General features: G+C 45.8%; 1 protein-coding gene across 1 annotated transcript in view; it reads right to left on the bottom strand.

Annotated features, from left to right (window-relative positions):
- Positions 1-4,705, bottom strand: part of Unc93a (unc-93 homolog A) — a 40,031-nt gene extending 35,326 nt beyond the window's left edge. The window contains exon 1 of the mRNA XM_013148860.3: positions 4,562-4,705. The gene's annotated coding sequence lies outside the window, so the exon portion shown is untranslated. The remainder of the gene's footprint in view (positions 1-4,561) is intronic.
- Positions 4,706-14,112: the final 9,407 nt, after the last annotated feature.

Raw genomic sequence — 14,112 nt, 5'->3', positions numbered from 1 at the left:
GTTTAGTCTTTCTTTAAATAAAATTTTAAAAAATAAAATAAAATACAAAGTTTTCTTCTACATATCTAATAATTATGTCTTAACTTACTATGAGATTATCTTTTTTTTTTTTTTGTCTTTTTCCTTTTTATCAGTACCGGGCATCGAATTCATGACTGCCTGCTTGCAAGGCAGGCGCTTATGCCGCTGAGCTAAATCCCCAGCCCCAATGAGGTTATCTTTAACTGATAATGTCCTTATATGTTGACGGTTGTCTAAATTATTAAACCTCAAAAGAGTTGCACTAAATTTTATGTCCCCTGGAAATGATTAGAAATCAAACCTCAACAAACAACTTTTCCTGGAGATTATATCAGGGTAGCACATATAACTCTGTTAAAAAGTAAGGGAAGTAAAAGGACTGTCACCCTTGTGAATGGTGACCACTCTTGGTCTCCATAGTCTTTATCCAAAAGCCTAGGCAGAATGCAGCCTAGGCAGAGTGATTAAATGTCAAGCCACCAATCAAGCAGCTTCACTGAGCCATAATCAGTCCAGACACTCAGACTCCATCTCTGTCAGTGTTTCCTGAGGGCAAGCAGCCCCGAGGAACCATCCAGATTCTGTGATCTTTTTTTTCCGTTTTGAAACCTGACAGAGTCTAAGCTTTTATCACTTGCATATCCAATTTCCAGAGGAGGCTACTCCTGGAATCTTTCACTTAAGCTTGGAAAGAGAGAAGAAATAACCAAAATGTGCACTGTGTACCTTTTCTAACATGTGGGAGGACTGGAGTAGACCGAACCACAGAGCCTGATCAGAGAGAGGACACCACCTGGGGACAACAGTGCTGAAAGCTCCTGCACTGGAGCAGATTTAAAATCAGTCATTAACTGAACTGCGCTTTCAGTAGTGAGTATCTTAAGTGTCAGAGTGTTGATTTCCTTGTTGTAAAACGGGAAGAATAACAGCCTGTGCAAGGTCACAGAAATTGTGGATAAAGTAGCCTCTGCCACAGAGTAATGAAAATGTAGGACAAAGCTTCCTGTGTTCTCAGCACCTGAGTGACAGGCAGGATCCAGAACTGGTATAGACATCAGGGAACGCTGCCACTGTGTGATCTGAGGTTGCCAGTGTCATCAGGGAAGTGTGGACCTTGGTAAGAGCCGGGACTGTGAGGTTGCACCGGCTGAGAGTCCCTGTCCCTTACCAAACAGTGCTGGCTGCCTTCTCAAACCCATTGTCTCATTCCCTGACTAACAGGACCTCAAAGCTGAAGCAGCTGTGGACCAGAGGACAGATGCGCTAGTCTCAGCTGGCTTGCAGCAGGGGTGCCCAGGACCTGCAGGAGCAGGTATGGGCTGGCATGTTCCTTGATTCCTGCCTTTCCCTTTGCTCCCTCTGGTGACCCTAAGGCAAAGCCACACTGGATCCCAGAGCAGGAAGGGAGGAGCAGCTAAGTTTCTTGGTGACAACTGAGGACATTCAGGAGCAGTGTTCATGCTAAACACACACACATACTCACACACATACCATCTTCATGTTACAGCTGACAAGCCCTGTGTTGAGATCACTCCTGGGTACGCTGGAGATCTCTGTAGCTGGGGACATTCCTGTGAGAGACTCTTGCTCCTGAGGCAGCTCAGAATAACCTTCCTAAGACATGCCACTCTGGCGTATGGGTTGTTCAGGGCTGATGGCCATTGAGACAAATTGCACCCAGCAAGACTCTCTGCCCTCCTCCATCTGACTGAGCAGGAAGCATGAACTCCACATGAGAATCCCCCAGGCCTGCTTCCTGATCCAGGAAGCAATAACAACTTTACCATGGAGTGCGGCTATACTACAGCAGGACAGAGCCTTCACCATCAGACCTTAAACTTGCCCTTGTTTTCCATGGTTCCTCATGTGTTTCTCTTTTTGAAGACATGTAACTCAGCGTAGAGTTACACTCAACACACAGGGCACTCAACACAGAGCTGGGAGATCTCAGTCCATCAGATGTCAGACATAGTCACAACTGCCTCCCACCTCGGGGTAGGCTGACCTTGGGACTGGACAAAATTATAGTTTCCTGAGACACTGATAACTTCTGCACAAACACTCAGAGACCAAGACTGCATTCGACCCTTTCTTAATGGAGGCTCAACTTTCACCTTCCACCAGGGCAGTCATCATTCCTGCCCAACCGGTGGCACAGTTTCCGCCTCTTCTGGCACAGAGCAGTTTACACAGCTGGCACTTCAAGAAAACAGAGCATGTTCACAAGACTGCTTGAACCTGCTTTAGTTGATTGCGATCCTAATCAGCCCCAAATAGATGTGACTTTTTTTCCTTTTTTCTCAACAGGGCTGATTTTGTTCCAGGGTGACACCTGCTCCATCGTTGCACTTAGAGGCTCTCAGTCTTTTTCCTTTGCTGTCACTGCCTGAAATTTATCACTCTTTGTTAAGAGGCTGCATTGGCCAAGTTCAAGTCCAAGTCCCTCAGCACTGGTCCTTCCCCTGGGTGTGTTCCCTGCTCATAATATTGAACCCTTTGGTTCTCTTTCCCTCACTTGCCTGGTCAGTCTTATTTGCAAGGTCACTGCAGAGAACTCAGGAAGAGACAAAGGTTTCTTCTCCTTTGATTCATGAGGGGAAATAAGTCTTTTCTTTGGGATCCAACATGCAGGTTGCAAGGTGAGAAGGTTATAGAGACTGACGGGTCTTGGTTTCCACCTAGGGATTCTTGGAGTCACTCAAAGAGAGTGGCCTCACAAAGAAAGGAGCCTCAGTCAAACCAAGACTTCTGCAGAGCATCTAGATAAAGAAGAGGTCTTTTCCTCTGGCGTAGAAAGTGCTAAATACTGATACAGCTAAGTTTAACTTTTGAAAATCCAAACAAAGCTTGGCCAGGTGGTGTATGTCTGCAATCCAGCAATCTGGGAAACTGAAGCAAGAGGCTTTCAAGCTCAAGACCAATCTCAACAGCTTAACCACTTAGTAAGATCTTGTCTCAAAATTTAAAAAAAAGAGAGGTAAGCATGTAGCTCAGTGTAAATTCAATCCCCAGCAATGAAAAAAAAGGAAAAGTCAAACAAATACATACACACAGGAGAATAATTGTACTCTTTCCCCAAGTTTTCACTATCACTGAGTCTAACCTCTTTTCAGAGGAAGAAAAATAAAGGGTCAGTCACAAAGGTTGAGCAGTTTACCTCACAACAAGTCACTGGGAAGTGATGTCTCCTCAATGTGATCTTCCCCAAAAATATGCCTCAGTGTGGATTCCACTTTGTCCCCAACAGCTGTGCCTTCTGCGCACCAGCCTCCCTGGTGTTTCCACTAAACTATTGTGATCTCTTCTTGCACTGGATTTTGGCTGGTGGCCCTTGACATTGGCCTGGCCAGACTCATGGCAGCTGCCTTGCTGGGCTGGGACAGGTCTCTCCCATCAGCACTGTCCCATCATGAAGCTCCAGTATGAAATTCCAACTTATCAATTTAAAAAGTAATAATGCATGTAATATTAAAGCATTCTCATTTTACTCATTTTCCTTTATCTATTTTTTACTCTCTTTCATAATCTGAATTCAGCTTTTCCTTGGAAACAAACTTAAAAGTATAAGAACATGAGCTTTTCCTGGGCTTTTTCTATGAGTGACTTCAGGTGTTTGGTTCTGTGTGTGTCATTGAGTATCAGAGCACAGGACCCCTAGAGAGAACTCCCCAAAAGGCATATCTCCAGAGTGCCCTCCAGGAGCTCCTGATCTACAGGGCATATACTGAGAACACACAGTAATAACATCTCAGGCATATGAAAGCAGCCGGCCCTGAATATTAAGGGTGAAACCCTGCCCTGCTCCTGACTTCTCCAACTTCCTCTCTCCCCTGCCAGGAGACTGAGCTGTGATGCCTGATTTTTATTTGAGACTTTCAGCCTGGAAGAGCCCTAGACTGAGCACTGCCATTTGGGAATTTGCAACAGGCTGCATGTCTGTGTCCCCCAAGTTCATGCTGAAATACTTACCTGGGGTGACAGTCTCCAGCAATGAGTCCCTGAGGGTTCATTAGGTCATGACTGTGGTGCCCTCAGAAGTGGCATTAGTGCCCTTACTTAAGGTAGCCAGAGAGCTCTCTTACTGCTACATAAAAACACAATGGGTAGCAGTCAACAAACCCAGAGAGCATCCTCACAAGACTCAACTGCAAGCTGTCCCTGATTTTGGACTTCTATCCCCAATAATAAGCCAGAAATCCCTATAGTTTATAAACATCCAGGCTATGGTAACTAATTACACCAGCCAGCTGACCAGACAGAGGTCCTTAGACAAACTAGCGAGGTGCTTTCAAGGTTTCTGCACAGCGTGAGAGGATTTCAGCAGTATGGAGAAAAGCCCTATTGAGTGAGAGTCTTGCAAAAGTTCTTTCCAGTAACCACTCTATTCTTAAAGTTTCCTTCCAACCTGAATATACTTAAGTTCCCTTCTTCCCCTTTTTCCTAAAGTCAGAGAATGTAGCTCAGTCCCAAATCTAAAGGAAGAATTATTTTCAGGCTCTTCATGAGGAACAGGGCATAATGGGACCCAAGAAGAACATACCATCTGTGTCAGGAACAAGTTGCCAGGGACCAGGACAGCGTGATCTGCTGGCCTTGGGCAGGAGCAGCTCCTAGCTCTCAGGAACAGGCTGTGGCTGGAGGAGATGGTGGATCCCAGCTGTTTATGTGGTTGGTAGGTATGAGCACCTCCTGCAGAGCTAGGTTCTGCCCTGTGGGTGTGATTTGCTGGCAGTAAACATGCAGTTACATTTGTATGGAAATTTCAGCATGTTACCTCTCTGGCCGACACAATGGCCAAGAAAGCCAAATTATACAGCTCCTTAGTGCAACTACCCCTGCTGACAGCCCCACGTGGGTGAGTTGATACAGGATCCTAGAAAGCCTCCTAACAGGTAAGGAGGAGGTGGCAGTGAGTGAGAGGCTTATTCAGTCTAACAGCAGTCCTAAGACTGGGCGTTCCAATGCCTCCTCTGTGGAAGTGTGACAGGGTGGCCAAGAGAGAAAAGCAAGATGCCAGATTGCACGTCTCTTGTGTGTCCCTGCCCAAGCTGCCTACTGCCTGCTGCCCTGCCAAGGCTGCCTGCTCAGGTGCCCAGCATTCCTTTGGCTTCTGTGAGCAGAGTTCAGTCCCACTCAGCACCATGTCCTCAGATGCAATGGTGTAAGGTCTGTGTGAAGGACTGGCTTTCTCTCCCATCTAGGAGATGCCTGCTTTCCAGCAGTGGAGGGAATGCTCTGGTCAGGACAGCTGACAGGAACAGTCTCGAGGATGGTCTAAGCCCAACAGGAGCACAGATCATACACAGCAATGTTTCGTTCCCCATTTCCTGCCCTGCTGGCCTTGGTGTGAGGCACAGCAGCACTGTGGGGGTGTTACAGTACTGTAGAGGCAATGGTTGCTGTTTCAAAGGATGAGGAGACAAAGCTCAGCAAGTTCACAAAGAGCTCCAAGTCATGTAGTTGGCCCACAATGGGATCTGGATTTGAACCCTTCTCCAGTTGGCTACAAGTCAGTCAACAATATCACTGAGGCTGGTCAAAATGCCAACTGCCCTCCCCTCCCCAGCTCATTCCAAAGCTTTGTTGCTCCAGCCTCTGTCTGCATGGGACCACTGAAGCCATCACCTGCCTTCCCTGCTGACAACTTGTGAATTCTGCCTCACACCTGCAAACTTGTCCCCCCTCCCTTCTGCTTCTGATGGGCACCTTACTGTCATCAACCTACAGCCTGCATGACTCATTCATTCCTGTTGTGTAATGCACTGAGTGCTTAGAGGGGTTCTTTGATAACTCCCAGCCCAAATGCTCTCAGTTCTTCCCACTGTGCCTCTGCAGACACCACACTGGGCATGCTGTCCTCCCTATAATGCTGGTGTCCAACTCCAGCTTGCAGCCCAGTTGCCTGCAGAACTTGTCCAAACACAGACACTCTGGCCCATGGGGCTTCCATTCCAGCAGCTGCAGGGCAGTGTCTGCCAGGTAGCATAGTGCCTTCTCTTGTCATTAGTATTTGGGGATCATCCTCGGACATCCTTGGTTTATGGAATTTGGTTTATAGTGTCTGCTTTGTCACCTCACTGGAGGTCTCCTCATCTTGTAAGGATACCAGTCACACAGGGCTTAAGGCTCCCCATAATATAAGCAAATATGGCCTCATCATAACTTGATCATGCCTATAAATAAAGTCATTCTCAAATAATGGGGTCAGAGCTTCAGCATATGTTTTGGGAGGAAGTACAATTTAACTCACAACTCCTTTCACTCATGAAGTCTTCCCTAAGTCCTACTCTCTCTTCCAGTACATGGTTCTTGGTGCAAATGACATGACCAATACGGGAATAGTGCGAGTGGAATCTTTAGCTGTCTGTGTTACCACTCTGTGCTTCTGGGAAGTTCTGGTTCAGGTGGAAAGCTGGACTTTTAAGGCATCTGTGCCCTTATTTCTTAGCTATACAGGGCCCACACATCTCTCTTTTTTCCTTCTTATGGAGTCTTGCACATTAGACCCACAATAGGTTAATGGGAAACAAAAAAGCAGGTTTATGACAAGATGTGCTACCCACAGTCTGGGGAGAACGGAAGTTAGCAATGAGGATGGCCCAGATGGTTAAAGGGTTAAAGTCAAGGCTCAGTTCAACCCATCACAAAGCGCCAGGCACCCTGGGAAGTAACAGAATCAAAGGGAGGCACTGAATTCCAATGGTGGAAGCTGTGAGAAGGTACATATGGGGACAGTTAACAGATGAGGCTACAAGGATCCCTTATGGCGTTGTGTCAGGCTGGAAAGGGTCCACTGTTGTCTCTGGAGAGTGACTTCTGTCCCTCCAGGTGAGACACTTTCATTAGCAAATATCCTGCAGAAGGAGGAGTAGCACTTTCCTTCTAAATGCTGCATCTCACTGACCTCAGCTGGAACCCTCCTCATGCAGCATGGACTATAGGCCACGGCTGGCCACGGTCCACTCATCTTGGGCCCTTCTTGTGGGCTGGCCAGGATCTGTGCTTGTGGGCAACTGTATCACCCTTGGAACAGGATAGCAGGAGCTCCGGCAGCCATTCGTGGGGATGGGGTAGCACCTACCTCCTCTGCCCCATGTGTGTTCCACCGACCCTGCCGACTTCATTTATAGAACAAAGTCAAAGATGAAATGAAGCTAGGCTCTGTGGTGCATGCTACTGATACCACCATTCTGGGGGCAGGAGGATTGCAAGTTCTAGCCAAGCCTGGGCAATGTCATGACTTGAGACCCTATCTCAAAATAAAAAATAGAAAAGAGTGAGGATGTAGCTCAGTGAAAAAATCCTAATTTTGATCCCTAGTACCCCCCAAAAGGTGAAATGAATAGGAACTTGAAGATAGTTTCAGGGCATTAAGCCAATGAGAAGCCTTTCTATCAGAGGTGAAGGGTTGCCCAGGGGATCCTGTGATATTAACATGTTCCCACTGTTCCTTCTTCAGCCCCCAGCTTGGGTCCAGAAATTGGCCACAAGGAAGCTGGTCCCTTAGGCCACAGTATCGGAGGCCTGGATGTTCACTCTGACCTGAACAGGTCTGTCCTCCTACATCAGCCCCCTGACAATCCATCTTGCCCCTGTCCTCTCACCTCTAATGGCCACTTCTGTGGGGCTTGCTTCTTTCTGGGCTTTTGCAGCCTGCTTCCCTTTCAGCTTCTTAACCCACTGCTTCGTATCCACTCTTTTTTCCAGAGTCAGAGTCTTGGTGTTTTTGCAGCTGTTCCTGAACTCCTACACTCAATGCCTGTACCCCACACCTGGGACTAGAGGATGCCACTCTGCCTGGCCATGTGCTCCTCACTCAGGACATACTGGGGCTTCTGGACACACTGTCCTAGGCTCCAGATCAGCCACCAAGGATTCATGCTACATTGTCAAATATCCAGTTAGTAAAAATCCACACTTAGCATTTTTACTCTTTCCCATAAATTCACGCTGACCGCACAGAAGTGGACTTCTGCCAAAGCCTGGCTTCCATAGTAAGAAAGCAAAACAGCGGGCGTTAAGTACTGACAGGCACTGACTGGGTGTCACTGGTTTCAGGCCGCCATCATGGGAGAGAGCAATGACTGTGCCAATAAACTTGACTTCTCTATGATCCATCCTGAGACTTGAGCTATCTATGCAGAGCTACATCTAGAGCTACACTCACAGTGTGGATGGGACTGGGTATGGTTGTGGGTCAGACCCGTGCTCAGCCTCCCCCTCTGCTTGTGGCCAGACCCAGACCCAGTAGGTTCTCATCTGCAAATGGCTATGGCAGTGTATGCAGTAAGGTGATGCACACTGTGTGGCGTGGGCCTGGCACCTAGTGCATGATTGATAACATGTGTATGTGTGAGTGTTCATACAACCTCACTGTGTTACTGGTCACTTGCAGAATGTGGTCCTGGGGCTTACTGGGCCTGTAGTTCTCCCCCAGTTTCTGCTATAAAAGGGCACACTTGGTTTCCAGGCTGCTCTGATCTCAAGGACAGATTTCTGTGCTTTTTTGTGTGTGTTGAATTACAGCCTTGAACCAGGAGAACTTGCTATAGGAGTGAGGGCTGCACATGGAGTCTTATGTATTTGATATGTCACAGGAACAGGAGCACATTGTCACCTTGGGTATCAGGGATGTCCCTTCCCAGTAGGAGCCTTTGCATCCTTCAAGGAGCCACCAGCCAGCATGCTTCTGGCCGGCTGAACACAGGCAGAGATGTATAATTAGGAGCTATTAGTGCGTGATTTTAGGAAAGACTTCACCAACCTTGCAATTATGGAACTCAAGCTATTCTACTATTGGTAGAAATTTAATGGACAGAACTGTTCACCCTGCTATTCTGATTCTGGGGACAGTGTCACAGTAGAATTACAATAATAGAAGACAGGTGTGGCTCAAGGCTCAGTCCTGGCAACACCCTGAGTAAAGCATTATGGGCAGTTACAGCAATTGTTATTTCAGGGACATGAACAAAGCAGAGACTCCAGCAAAGTCAAGCAAGATAATCAGAGATGGAAAGCTCCTTAAATAAGGAGAGATAAATGTTTATCCAGCACTTACCCAGGGTTTTTTGTTTTGTTTTGCCTTTCTTGAGACAGAATTTTGTTATGCAGTTCAGGCTGACCTTTAACTCACTTTATAACCTAGCAGCACTTACACACCTTAGGTCCTTCTGTCTTGGCCCAATTGCATTAAATTAAATGTCACCTCACCCCTGAGGCAAGTATGTAAAATCCAGGCTTCCAGGTCACTAGACTCCAATTCTCAGTGGCCTGCTCAAAACAAAGTTACTGGAGATTGACCCAGGGTTTTTATGCAAGTTACAGACATTAATAAAGAGAGAGAGAGAGAGAGAGAGAGAGAGAGAGAGAGAGAGAGAGAGAGAGAGAAAGAAAGAAAGAAAGAAAGAAAGAAAGAAAGAAAGAAAGAAAGAAAGAAAGAAAGAAAGAAAGAAAGAAAAGGAAAAAAAGAAAGAAAGACTTATTTTGAGATAGGGCCTCAATAAATCACTAAGTTGCCCAAGAAATTAACTTTTGCTCTAAAGAAGTTCAGTGTACATTCCATGTTTCCAATTACACAACAACCCCCTGCAGAGCCCTCCTGGGACCCTGTTCTATGGCTCCCCCTTCCCATCGTCCTACTCCTTTGGCTGGGGAATGATGAATGAGGGAAGGCTGATGTCCCTTTGAAAAGTTCTAGAAACAATCTGCACAGAACATTTGGCACTGCTCATATCCCAGTTTTTCATGGCTGTGCCATGAAAAACTGGGAACAAAGCCTTGCCTGGTAGCCAGGAGGAAAGGGACACGGATTTGGTGAATATGTAACTGTCTGGGCCCTAGTCTAAAGCCACACAACCACACAGGTGTATGTCCAGAGCTGGTCAGTTAGCCTGAGTCCAGTATCACGCTGCTTCTCTGACTTAATGTTCTGAAGCTCAGTGGCCTCTGGCTACTGTGCTAGGGCTGCTAAACCCATAGTTGGGGATTAAACTTTGTAAAATGAAAGAGCTTTATTGTGAAGCTGATTGATAAAGAAGCTGGAGTTGGGAAAGGAAAGATCAAATCTGCCTCTGGACTGGTTAGTAACCGGGGAAGGGAAGGGGAAATCTCTTGTTGATTGACAGTAAAGGGAGTTTCAGGGTTATTCTGTGTAGGTGTAGAAAGGGACCATGCCTCATCACAGGTCATGCATCTCTGCTGGGTAGAGTTACCTTGTCCTGCACAGATAATTTTGAGCTGTGATCTCAAAAGGTCATTGGCTGGATGAGCTAGCTTCCCCTGCACAAGTGCGTTCTTCTAAAGCTGGTTCCAAACTGCTGTTTTTGTTGTTGCTGTTGTTGTTGAGTTTTTTGTTTTGTTTTGCCTTTTTTGAGACAGAATTTTGTCACGCAGCTCAGGCTGACCTTTAACTCACTTTGTAACCCAGCTGACCTTGAACTCACAGCAGTCCTCTTGCCTCAGCCTCCCAAGTGCTGGGATTGCAGGCATGTACCACCATGCCCAGTCCAAACTGCCTTTGAATGGATTCTGAAACACAATTTAAGTACCTCATTTTTTAAGCAGTTAATGCCCGTGGCTGGTTCCCCTTCTTAGTAGAGTGGAGACAATGTCTCCTTCACAGAAGTACAGTAAAAATGTGAAGAGACTGCTTGGGGCAGAGGGTTGGGATCTGTTAACTGTGGACAGTAAGACAAAGGTAGCAGCTTAAACCTCTCTGTGGTTCTAAGGTGGGAGTGTCTACAGGCCTGGATGGTGCCCTCTTCCCACTGGCAACTGGGACAGCAAGAAAACAGACTAATCATGCCTCCTGGCCCACCCGGCCTGCACGGACACTGGGGACTGGACGTCTGACCTAAAGAAATCTGCTGAATCACTCTCTGAAACATAGCGGTGCAAAGCACAAGGTGGGGATAAATTAAACCACAGCTTTACCGATGCAGCAGAAGAACCTGAAATAGAAAAGAATGCAAAGTGCTTGCCTTAAAGCAAACAGTACCTGGTGATTAACCTATCTTCAAAGCTGCTTCCAAATGTAGAATGCTGGGCTTCTGGAGAGTCCCTGTGATCTTAGACTCCACAGAAGACGGGACTCAGCTGAGACCACAGAGAGACATAAGTCAAAGCAGCCAGCGGTGTCTGATCATTCCATGTGCTTTCCTCTCCTCATCATGGACCCAAAAGAATAGAAGAAGTAGGTGCAATTGTGTGGCTGACTGATTAAGGCAGAGAAAGTCTGCATTGTGCATTATTTTAGAAATTTTGGAGAGAAACACATATTTGCCTGACTTCTCCAAACACTGTCTCTTTTTCTCACTTGCATTTGCAAAAGGGGAAAGAGGCTCAGGGTTCACCTTGCTGCTTGTGACTTGTGGAAATGGTATAAAGGCAGTGAAAGTCTTAGAGACCACCAAGGCACACCTCCATGGTCTCAGGAGTCCTAGCCCAGTCAAGTCCCATTGAATGTACATGCCAGGGTCTGGAGAAAGAGCTGGGAAGGGATGAAAGCCCCCATAGCCACCCAGCTGGGTATCTACTGTTCACACTCACAGTTGCTGTCCATGAGCAGCAGAGGATGCTACAGTGCCTCTCGCCTGTGGCTGAAAATGAACAAGTCCTTTCCTTTCCCCAAGACAGGTATAATTACTAGCTCTCCAGCTTGATAATTACCAGTTTAATCCACAGCAGACACACAAATAATCCCATTTCAGGCTTTCTAAGTCTGGACTCAGCTTATTAACACAGCATTCATCTCCAAGAAAGGGTTCCCAGGGCCTAGAAATTTTCCCAGTGTCATGAATCTTTCTCTTCCTGTTTCCCCAAAATCTGACTCCAGAGAAAGAAGTTGATTTTTTTGTTGTTTACTTAGGTTGAATCCAGAGCCTTGAACACACTAAACACATGCCTACCACTGAGCTATACTCCCAGCACTAGACTCCTTTAAGAGATTTAAATTTTAAGAGACCATAAAAATGTCAACATCCCTGAGAACTGTAATACAACCTGCAGTGTAGCTAGGAGGTAGAACACCTGCCTCGCATGCCCAAGAACCTAGTACTGATCTCCACACTGCATCATTAAAATGATAAGGATAATAATACTACATTATTTGTTTTACTTTCATACTGAAGTATGAACCCATAGCCTTGTACACGCTAAGCGAGTGTTACTGAGCTATGTTCCTAGCCCCCAGTCTCTATTGATTAATAGTTTCAACTTAATCAAACCCAACACCTCCATCATAATAGGTATTTTTTAATTTCATTTCTTCAAATGAAATTCATAGTCATATAATCTTATTTAAAAGGCAATATAATTTCATGTTTTATGATAAGAGAAGTGGAAGGAAAGTATCTTAATAAAACAGTACATCTTTTGATAGTTAAACGCCTGGGTTCAATACCCTGGAAGATTTAATGGTGCTTTCTGATGCAGACTGGCCACTCACTAAATATAGGATCCTCATTGCAGTGGTTAGCAGGAGACTGACACTGAGATATGTATGGAAATCAAATACACATTAGTGAAAGTTTCAGATAAAGCCATGTGAAATCTGCCTTCTGCTTACGTGGCGTGCATTCCAGGGAGATTCAGTGCAGGTGAGGATGGCCGGAAGCCTCGGACAGTGGGTAATCTGCCTGCAGACATGGAGAGCAGGACTGGCTACACTTGTGAGGTTGCGTGGTGTCCTTGCTCCCAGCCTCATGATGACAACAGAGGTTGGTAGCATGTTGAAAATGTCTTCTAGAGAGATGACACTCTCCAGGAAAAGTGAAAAAGAGAAACTAAGCTTGGTGGGGTACTAGAGAGGGGAGAATAACAGTGCCAAAGAGAGCTGGGAGGCTGTCCTGAGGGTTGTGGTTTTAAGGGCCCATGAAACAAGGGTATGGGTTATGCCATATTTAAAATCATAGACAGTAAAGAAGGCCCCTAGAGAATGTTCCCCATTTCACATGCAACCCTGTGACCAAGCATAGCTCTTGCTGTATTCTCTCCTCCTTCCTCATCATTCCACATAGATCAACACTCACCCCAAAACCTTCCTGAAAAAATAATAAAAGATGTCTCCATATTCCAGCATGGGTATTTACAGGGATTAAGGAGGAAATAGAGGGAGGCGATCTGTCCACGCTCTACTGAGAGATGTGATAGAATTTGGAACACCATGTGGGCCAATCTTGGGTTCAGATCTTTTAGGGAATCCAAGGATTCTATTTCTCTTAATATGTGGTCCTGAGGTTGAGTTTTGTCCTCAGATATCAGCAAGGAATTCCAAAGTGTGTCTTAGTTCCATTTCTCTCAGAAATCCAAATGAAACTTTACAGTAGTAAAAGACTTTACATATTGTTATAGGCAGCTGAGTTAGACAGCAATATTAATAGACAGTCGGATAGGGCTGGGTCCTTGAAGAAGCCAGGACAAAAGACCAGATACCTTGTAACTGTCAGGGAGACAGAAACCTCCCACTGTGGGCCACACCTTCTGACAAAAGATCCAACTAATGCACCCATATCCTGAGGATAGACATTAGGGATTGATACTCTAAGTAGGTCTCCACCACCCTGGGGAAGCCACAAAGAGCCACTAACCCAACCCATACAAAGGCCTTGTTCTGTATTCGTGCCTGCTTGTTATGTGACTCACTTCCCCACTTCCCCATTTAATCCTGATTTAATGAATTTTACTCGAGCAATTACACTCATAATCTTATTCTTGACCATAGTTCTATCCCACCTCATGCCCACCTTTTGAGCTCCCATTTTTCCCCACTTTGGACGACCTTATCTTGTGGTTTTTCTCTATAAAAATCCCTAGAAAAGGCAAGGTCTTTGGCAACCCACTTAGGACCCCCGTCTCAGACAGAAGCTCTTTCTCTCAATAAATATATTCTTCTCTTAACCCCTATTGTTCCTAAAATTCATTCTTTGATTTTAGAGAATGCAAACTCATAACAAACATCTAGTAGTTTGGGAGTTTCTTCCCCTATAGCGATATCATTTACTTCTGACTACTTATTTAAAAAGCAGGGAATTTAGACCATAGAAAACAAAGATAGGGAGCTACTGTCAGTGTTAACAAAAGTCCACTAAGTAT

Source organism: Cavia porcellus, unplaced genomic scaffold (assembly GCF_034190915.1).
Source record: "Cavia porcellus strain 051 isolate PalLab524CR breed Dunkin Hartley unplaced genomic scaffold, mCavPor4.1 scaffold_22, whole genome shotgun sequence".
In the NCBI taxonomy this organism is placed as follows: Eukaryota; Metazoa; Chordata; class Mammalia; order Rodentia; family Caviidae; genus Cavia; species Cavia porcellus.
Note: the sequence above shows the minus strand (reverse complement) of the source record. Positions and strands in the feature narration are given on the sequence as shown.